This window comes from Hevea brasiliensis, chromosome 13, assembly GCF_030052815.1.
Source record: "Hevea brasiliensis isolate MT/VB/25A 57/8 chromosome 13, ASM3005281v1, whole genome shotgun sequence".
NCBI classification, from domain to species: Eukaryota; Viridiplantae; Streptophyta; class Magnoliopsida; order Malpighiales; family Euphorbiaceae; genus Hevea; species Hevea brasiliensis.
The window spans coordinates 16,247,949-16,257,890 of NC_079505.1; the positions used below are offsets into that span (position 1 = coordinate 16,247,949).

The window sequence follows — 9,942 nt, forward strand, 5'->3', positions numbered from 1 at the left end:
CCAACATACTCAAATCTTCCATCTTCTTAGCAAGGACATTTGTAAGTGCATCAAACTTTGCATTAATCATGTTGAATGGATCAAGATCATATATTCCAGACTTGCCTTTTCGAGTTGGGCTGGTCCTCTTGGACTACTCCAAAGATGAGTATTCTTTGCAATTTTCTCCAATAGCTCATAAGCTTCATCTTCATGCTTAATAATGAATTCTCCTCCTGTTTGAGCATCAATGATTCCTCTGATTGCAGGAGTGACATTTGTGTAGAAATTCTGATTTATCATCCATTTTGGAATGGCATGATGTGGGCATAATCTCTCTAATTCCTTCCATCTCATCCATGACTCATAAAGAGTTTCATCTTCTCTTGGTCTGAAAGCTGTCATTTGATTCCTCAGCTCTTGAGTTTTTCCAGGTGGAAAATATTGTGCAAGAAATGCATCAGTGAGTTGCTCCCAATTTGTAATGGAGTTGTGAGGTAAAGAATCAAGCCAATCCAATGCTCTATCTTTCAAAGAGAACGGGAATAGCTTCAATCTTGCTGCATCATCAGACACTCCAGGTTGTTTTTGCATGTCACAGATCATAGCAAACTTCTTCAAGTGTGTGTGTGGATTTTCAGAAGGATGTCCTCCAAATTGAGAATTCTTAATCATTTGAAGAACTCCAAAATCCATCTTGTAACTATTTGCATCAATCCTTGGTCTTGCTATGCTCTCTCTCAAATCATCAAAATGTGGAAAAGCATGATCCATCATACTTCCCCTAGGCACGTTTGCATTAACAACTTCTTCCCCTTGGGCTTCATTTTCATTGTTTTGACCATTTCCAGCATTACCAACACCAATTCTAATTCTTTCATCAGCCATGTCTGCTTCTAATTCAGTCTCTCTCAAAGCTTCCTTCCTTCTTCTGGTTTCTTTCTTGTTGGCCTTGCAAAATTTCTCTATTTCAGGATTGAACAATAAGGATGTATCACTTGTGCTTCTAGCTCTTCTCATAAAAGATTAAAAGTACCTGAAAAAGAACAAACAAACACAAAATGAAAAGATAACAAAGATAAAACTAAAAACAACTAAAATGATCAAGAATTCAATCTTAAACAAACAACTCCCCGGCAACGGTGCCAAAAACTTGATGCGTCCCAACCGCAAGTGCACGGGTCGTACAAGTAGTATAGAAAAATATCGATCCCACGAGGAGTTGTGTTAATGATTGAATTTTCGATATAAAAGTTGACTAAATTGAAGTATTCATGAAATTAAAATAATGAATTAATGGGTAATGGAGTACGAAATCTAAATGTGCAAATTTAATATTCTATTCAACAATGTATTAATTAAACTAAAATTGCATCAAATTGAAATAAGCAAGTTCAAATATGGCAATATTTAAAATGGCAAATGATTAAATTCGATTAGAAATTAACAATGGTAAAAAGGTGATTCCGGAGTTCGGGATTTCATATTCAAGCTATTTTGGGATTTTAAATTGGTTATCCAATCTTGTGAAACTAAATGGTTTTAAGGAGATTAATTCTTAAATCCTTTGAATTCCCTTTCGAGTGAGACAAAGAGTGCCTTAATCAATCTAATCCTACTTTCGTGGACTTAGAATTAATTAAGACCCATTAAGTTCTTTAATTAATCAGCGAATCCTCTTAATCCTTAGCCTATTTCTAGGTCTAAGTTAATTAAGTCCAATTTCTTGATTATCTATCACAAGGCCTTCTCCTTTCGGTGCTTCAACCATGGATTAAGAACATCACTTAATGGGATCCTACACTAAGCATGTCATTAAGCATACAAGAAATGAATAAAACTCATTAAGACCACAAAATATGGATTACCCAATCAAAATCCACAAAATATCTCAAATATTACAACCCTTACTCCAGAATCAAAAGTAAACTACTCACTATCCATAATGCTTACAAGATATGATGAGTTTAAATGGAAATAAAGCTTTAATCTAAGCTAAGAAGTAAGGAATTAAACACTAGAAATGTAGGAAAGTGTAAAGAAAGAAAGAAATCTGCAAATCTTGGTTGAAAATGGTGTGGAAGGTGAAAATGACTCCTCAAATTCTGCTCAGCCCCCTCTCCTTTTCTTCTTTGCTCCTTGTCTCTTTCTAAAATGGGAAAATGAGACTATATATAGCATTTTTCTGACATGGAGCCCTAAAATAGTATGTTCTAGGAGGAATTATTTGAGGGAATCTCACGCTGACTCATTAATGAACTCTTCAAGGGATTTGCATAAGTGGATGCATAAGTTATGCAGTCCCTTATGCGATTTACTGGATCTGGGTCACTTATGCGAAGCTGCATGACTTGGTGCATAGGTTATGCACAATTTCGTGAATGTGCATAAGGGAAGCGAGAATGTGCATAAGCTATGCAGTCTCCTTATGCACATTTCGGCTGGTTCTGGAACAGTGATCTTTCTCCTTATGCAGATCTGCATAGCTTATGCGGCAAGTTATGCACAGTTTGGTCAATGCATATTTCAGCTCGAAAACTTGTTTTTGACATCTTTTTGCTGTAGAAGACACTCCTCAATGGCAAAATTCTCTTTAGTCCTTCAAAAACACCATTTTTCCTACAAAACAAAGTAAAAATTACAAATTAATGCAAAATTGACAACTATGAAAAACTAACTAATTAACTAATGAAATTAGCTAAAAATGACTAATAATCAAATAAAAAGGGTTATAAAATTAGACCTAAATGACTATGCAAAATGTATGCATCACTCAAGAAGAAGAAGAAGAAAAGGGGTAAGAAACAAGATTTTGTATGATGTTTTGTGCCTATCTATGTATATTCATACCTTTGATTTGAGTAAGCATTAAGCATTCTGGTCTCATCATTTTGAGGCAGTGAGGAACAAATGGAACAAAAGGTGGCTTGATACAATTGGCACAGTGGAAAATCAAGTCGAAGGTAGCATGAGTCATCCAGAGATTGCTTTTTTCAATCTGAGCACTATACTTGCTGCAACTAACAGTTTCTCTCCGGCTAACAAACTAGGGCAAGGTGGTTTTGGCGTGGTTTATAAGGTACATTTATAACTTCTGTGCAAATGTCTCAAAACTGTGTACATGTGCTTGTCTTCGTCTCTAGTTGTTGTGAGATTCTAAATGTGAAAAAATGACTGTAGGGTAAATTGTCTAATGGAAAGGAAGTTGCTGTGAAAAGACTTTCAAAAGATTCAAGGCAAGGAATAGATGAATTTAAAAATGAAGTTTTGCTGATTGCAAAACTTCAGCATCAGAATCTGGTGAAACTCATAGGATGCTGCATTCAAGGAGAGGAACCGATGCTAGTTTATGAATACATGCCAAACAAAAGCTTGGACTCCTTTCTTTTCCGTAAGTCCTGTGTATATTCTACATTATTTAGCCTTGTATTCCACAAGTTGTCTAATTCCATCTGGTTCAATAATATGAGTGATGGACATAGAATGAATAAATTGACACAGATTCAATTGGAAATCTTTTGTTAGATGAAACAAGAAGGTCAATCTTGGATTGCAGAAAGCGCTTTGATATTATCGTTGGGATTGCTAGTGGAATTTTATATATTCATCAAGATTCTAGGTTGAGAATTATCCATAGAGATCTAAAAACTAGAAACATTCTATTGGACAAAGAAATGAATCCAAAAATTTTAGATTTTGGCCTAGCTAGAATCTTCAAAGGCGACCAAACTCATGAGATGACAAACAGAATAGTTGGAACATTGTAAGTATACCTATACACCCAGCAGCTAGACACATAGAACCACTGCTAAGAATACCATTATATCTTATATTAAATAATTTGAAAGAAGCGTTACAACTTTTTTTTTTCTATTTTTTATATGCAGTGGATACATGTCTCCCGAATATGTGACATTTGGAAAGTTTTCAACAAAATCTAATGTCTTTAGTTTCGGCATCATATTATTAGAGATCATTACAGGGAAAAAGAACAATAGCTTTTGTCAAGAGGATACTTACCCAAGCATGATAGGAAAAGTAAGTTAAAAATATATGGGTAAATTATTCTAATCATCATTGAATTTTGCATTGATTTTCTTTGTAGTCATAAAATTAGAACTTGTTGCAATTTAGTAACTGAAATTCGATTTTGTTGCAATTAGTTTCTTGACTTCAATGGGAAACCCACCAGAAATCTGACATGATATTAAATTTAGGGCTAGTTTTGTAAGGCTTCTTCAATTTGTTTTTTGATCCAGACCTCATTTTCAGTATTTATCTAGACTTGTATATCATGTTAGATTTCCAATGGAATTCTTGCCAAAATCACCACTATCAAGTTAAAGTGCACTAGTTAAAAATAAAATAAAAAAAAAACTAGTGATCAAATTATGACAAGTTGAATTTTTATGACCACAATGAAAAAATCCATGTAAAGTTTAGTGAGCATAAAAATATTTTCCCCTTGAAGATGCTTATAGTACCTAATTATCTTCGGAATTGTAATGATTTGTTTATGGGTTCATCTAATGATGAGATGTTACAGATATGACATTTATGGAGAGAAGAAAGAGCATGTGAGATAATTGATTCATCACTAAAGCATTCTTGTTCTCCTGATGAAGTATTGAGATGCATCCAAATTGGGCTTTTATGTGTACAAGAAGATGTATTGAAAAGACCAACCATGTCAGCTATTGTTCTAATGTTAAATAGCGAAATTAGTCTTCCTTCTCCTAAGCAACCGCATTCACTTTCAGAAAATCTAGCTCATTAGAACCAAAAGAACGATTTTGTTCTGTGGATGAGGAAATAATTACTGAGGTTATATGTCGTTGAATGTCTCTCTCATGAATTACATAAATTTTTAGCATAGGAATCTAGGATATGCTTCTTCTGATATTAAAAAATCTTTTTATTTAGACTTGATTCGTCATGAATTTGAACTTAAAATATAAAAATACGTGAAATTTATATAATTTCTTTGTATAAATATTATAAAGTTGAGTCCTTGAAAAGGAATTATAAAAAATTGTCAAGTTGCACTTTTTTTGAGATGGTCTGAGAGTTTGTTTTTATTACATGTGACATTATTCTAAAATTTTTAAATATTTTAAAGTTATTTAATAAACTATGACAATTAGCAATGCTAATATAAATTATTGAAAGCCCTTAAAGTTATATCTCATTCAAATGTTTTTTTATTATAATTGGTACATTTTTAATTCATTTAAATAATAAATGAATTAAATTATTGTACTTACAAAGGGAGTTTTGAAATTCAAGCATTAATTTTATACGAAAATTATTGAAAATCCCAAGGGCTTGATAATGTCAAGGGCTATTGAAAAGGCTAATTAAAATGAGGATTTTAAAGCCACTAATGCGATGGAACAAGACGATTACAATGAATATAAATGAAAGGATAATCTTTTTATTTCAGTGAAATTAATTAATTAATTTTTATATTTTAAAAAAATAATTATTTTATCTTTTTATTTTTATGAACTAATTAATCAGAGTTTATATTTAAAAAAAATGTTGTTATATGAGAAATAAAAATTTTGTTATAATGGAGAATAAATTTTAAATTTATATTTTTTTAATTTTTTTTAAAAAAAGTATAATACCAAAAAAAAATGGAATAGATTATTTATTTCCAAAGAGTTACAGAATAAGTAAATTATAGAATAAGGCTTTGTTTGGTTAGGATAACTAAGCTAAAGAATTTTAAATTTTTTAGGAAGTATAAAAAATTAACTTATCTAATTGGGATTAAATATTCAATTCCTAAAAGTGAGACATTTTTTTTTCACTTCTCATAAAATAACTTACTTTTTTTAAAAGGTAAAATTTTTAGAAAGTGATTTATTTAAATCAAACAAGTCCTAAGTAGCATTGAAAAGTAAGAAAAAGTGACGTTTTGGAAGGGGCATCTTTGGATGGAAAAATAAACGGTACAAAAGAATTGAATTTGGCGCATGTATATATATTTATAAGGAGTTGGCAGCTCAACCGTGCACGCGTGGCTAAGAGGTATAAGGGCAATTCTGGGCCTTAACTGGACAGGATATCCTTTTCAGCACAAACGGTATCAGAGCCAACCTTATCACCTCGAAGTTGCGGGTTTGAGATGCTGGAAGCTCTAGATGCCTGCATGAATTTCCAGCAAGGACTGGCCAGGGGTACTGTGGGTCCAGGTGCATGGGTCCCACTAGCCCGTGCACCTGGTTTGAGCAGGGGATGTGCTCTAATACTAATTTGCCTAGGAACGAAAGGGTGTGGTTTGAATGATGCAAGCAATGAAAATAAGAATGTGCAGATCAAATGAAATAAACAATAAATATAAACCCAGGACATCGGCAAATGTCCACAAATATAAGATATTAAAGAAAAGAAAAAAGTTTGAACTTACTGAAAATTTTTTTGAATTTTATTGAATTTGTAGGAGTTACAATAGAGTGATTTTACAAAGAAAGGGAGAGTAGTGTCTACAAAGGTGTTCAACACATGAGCTTCCTAGAGCTAACAGAGGGTTTCTAGCAGAGTTATGTTCAACTCTTTCCAAGACTCTGTCTTCTTGATTATGTCCTCCCCATAGAGAAGTGTTCTCCTTTTAAAGAGGTCCAGATGGTAGTTTTGGAATTTTCAAAATTACTATGTGGTCCGTGAGCTACTAGCTGAGAGCATCTATCCACAGTACAAAGCTGATATTGAAAAGCTTTTGTAAAGATAATTTATCTACATGCACTAAAAGTAGCCTATCTTCTTGTGCTCACTGTGTAGTCTATGAGGTGCTGTCTGGGAGCCTCTTCTAGTAGTGCAGGGATGAGAGCATCTTTCAGAGTCGGGAACATCTTTCAGTGGTGCAGAGTTGGGAGCATCTTTCAGTGGTGCAAAGCTGGACTTGTTTGCACTTGCCCAAAAGTATTTTGTAAGGTTTTTGGATGTCAACAACCAATAATGCTGCCACGTGAAATAATTTTCTTTTTTACTTTTCTTTTACTTTTTTTTTTAGGAAGAAGATTGCTCGATAGGAGGAAAGATCCCATAACAGTCATCTTCATTATCATCGCCAAGGTTGATGATAGGTTCTGAATCTGAATATGCTATGGATGTATTAGACCTAGTTTGCAAAAGTTGTTTCATGATTGCAAAGTATTCTTCCTCAATTTTTGCGCTGCAAGTTGGGCCAAAGCGTGTTATTTTTGGGCCAAGAAGCTGGAGTTTGAAGGCCCTGGAAGAAAGTTTTAGGCTTTGAGCCAATCTTGAACAGCTGGTTTTTGAATTTTTTTTTCTGGGACATTGAAGGAGTCCCATCATTGTATCTTGAATCTTCTCGCAAGACTATTAGTACCATCTTGTTGATGATATTCAAGGAACCAAACAAGGACCCAAGGTAGGAAGAATTTTATATAGAAAAGGAAAAGGGCTGAGAACCATTTTTTTTTTCTGAGGGTTTGAAGTGTTGTTTGAATAGGGTCTAACTTTCTTGGAATTCTGGGGTGAGAAGGTTTGGAAGGGCTCCAAAATAATTCCACCATTGGACAAACCAAGAAGGAATTTTTGAAACATCAATGATAATCTTAAAATAGATTAACCACGAATAGTTGTTTTTATGGTTTTAGACAAGAAAGGTATTAAACCAAGCCTGTTGGTAATCCCAATAGTTGAAGGATGTGTAGTGGTTTAGTTTGGTTTTGAAACTGGGGGGAAAGGTTCTGGGTTTGGAAAGGTTTTGTCCCCATTCTGCCGGGTGGAGGATTTTTTGGATCTAGCAAGTTGAGTAAGCTAGATCAACATGGTTTTTGTTTAGGAAGAAATTTTTGAACTTGGCTGATTCAGTTACTTCAAGGATTGCCATATATTAAGGTGGGTTTTTGATAAGTCCCATGGCTTAAAAAATCAACCTTGAGAAAAAAATTTTGAAATTGCTACAGATGGATTTTTGTCATAAAATTCATCCTCCGTGGTCAAAATGTTTTGGAAATGTGGTTTTAGAAAATATTCAGAAATCTTTTTGAAGTTTTTGTTTGTGAGAAAACAATTTAGAAATTGTTCGACAAACTTTCTTGAGAAAGGGTTTTTTGAGAAGAACTTTCTCCTTTCTCTAGGGTTTTGGAATCAGGTTTAGAAATCATACCTTATTGGGTTTGTAGAGTCTGCACCTGGGAAATGTTTTGCAATGCCATAATTAATTCTTGAGATTTAGATAGTGATTCTATCCATTCTTAGATTTATAGCTGTTTTTCAGGTGATTGATTTGTAAGGGTTTTTTCTTCTTTTGAGACTATATCAATCCATGATTTGATAGGTTGGCTAAAAGAAGTTAGTTTTGGAAGGTTTGATTTTTTTGGGTTTTGGACTGCTTTTCCTTTATTTTTTCGGACCATCAGGCTCTATTTTGGAGAAACTCTCTAGTTAGAAAGTCTAGAATGGAATTAGTATCTCATTTAATAAATTCAATATCAAAATAAAAAATACTAAGGATTGCTTGTCATCTTGCAAAAATTTGTTTTGAAGCAATATTTTAAACATCCTTTTGTAAAACTTCTTTTGCTGATTTACAATCAATGCGAAGTAAAAACTTTTGATTGAGTAAATCACTTTGAAATTTTGTAATGCACATGAAAATTGAAAGAATTTCTTTTTTAATGGTGGAATAATTCTTCTGACAATTATTCCAATGTGTAGAATGAAATTGGATAATGCATTCCCTCCCATTTTGGATTTGTTTCAAAAGACCGCCATATCCTAACTCTGAGGCATCTGTTTCAACTACCTTAGAAGCTAAAGAATCAGCTAGGTGTAAGCAAGGAATGTTTTGAACTTGATTTTTAATTTGGTGAACAACTTAGGTGTATTGTTCTGTCTAAGGAGTAGGGTTTTTTTTTAACCTATCATGCAAGAGTTTTGCTAAACGGTTAATATTTAGACAAAAATTCAAGACATAATTGAGACTTCCTAGGAATCTATGTAATTAGGTTTTGTCAAGATTTTATCAGGGAACTTATTGGGAAATTCTAAAGATCTTTCAATGGATGTTATAGTTCCTTGAGTAATGTAATGTCCTAGGAACCTAACTCTGGTTTGGAAAAGAGAAATCTTTGACTTGGAAATAACCAATCCATTTGTTCTGACAACATAGAAGAATGTTTTGAGGTGTTTAAAATGTTGCTCTATGGAATTGGAAAAAATGAGGACATCATCTATGTAGACAACACAAAACTTAGAATATGGATTCAAAATTTCATTCATGATTCTTTGAAATTCTGATTGAGCATTTTTCAAACCAAACGGCATGACTGTCCACTCATACTGCCTAAAAGGTACAGTGAATGCACTTTTGGATCAATTTATATTTGTCAAAATCCTGATTTCATGTGAAAATTTGAAAATACAAATGCAGAATGTAATTTTTGTAAAAGATCTTTCTTATTTGGAATATGGTACCTAATCCATTTAAGAGCTTTGTTTAAAGGTTTATAATTGATCACTAATCGAGGTGTTCCACTTTCTATTTCTGAATTTTTATTTACAAAGAAAGTTTCACAACTCCAAGGTGATCTGGATTTTGTAATTAATCCTTTTGATTCGAAATCTTGAATTTTCATTCTACAGTGTTGTTCAAGATCAGTATTCATTTGGATTGGTCTAGCTTTTGTAGGGATTTGCTTTTCATCAAAATATTTTTCATATGGTAAATCAACCATATATTGGTTTCTGCTCCAAAAGGCATTTGGCAAATCAAAACCAATTTCCTTTTCAATTTGGGTTTTGAAATCTGAAATCTTGTTTTTTATCAATTCATTTTGTAATCGATGTTCAATTTTTTAAAGAGAAATATCTTGTTTTAAAAACTATAAATGTTTTTGTTTTCCTTTTATTAATACATTAACCTCATTTTCATAAATAGAGCAGGCTTTTATAAGATTGAGATTTCTAATTTTTGGTTTTTCTATA

At 32.9% G+C, this 9,942-nt stretch overlaps 1 non-coding gene and 1 pseudogene across 1 annotated transcript; both read left to right on the forward strand.

The window, feature by feature from the left end:
* Positions 1 to 292: 292 nt before the first annotated feature.
* LOC131172353 (small nucleolar RNA R71) lies at positions 293 to 399 on the forward strand. Its single transcript, XR_009142834.1, has one exon. It is a non-coding gene; the product is annotated as a small nucleolar RNA R71 (small nucleolar RNA).
* A 2,485-nt stretch (positions 400 to 2,884) lies between these two features.
* Positions 2,885 to 4,756, forward strand: LOC131172099 (cysteine-rich receptor-like protein kinase 10; annotated as a pseudogene).
* Positions 4,757 to 9,942: the final 5,186 nt, after the last annotated feature.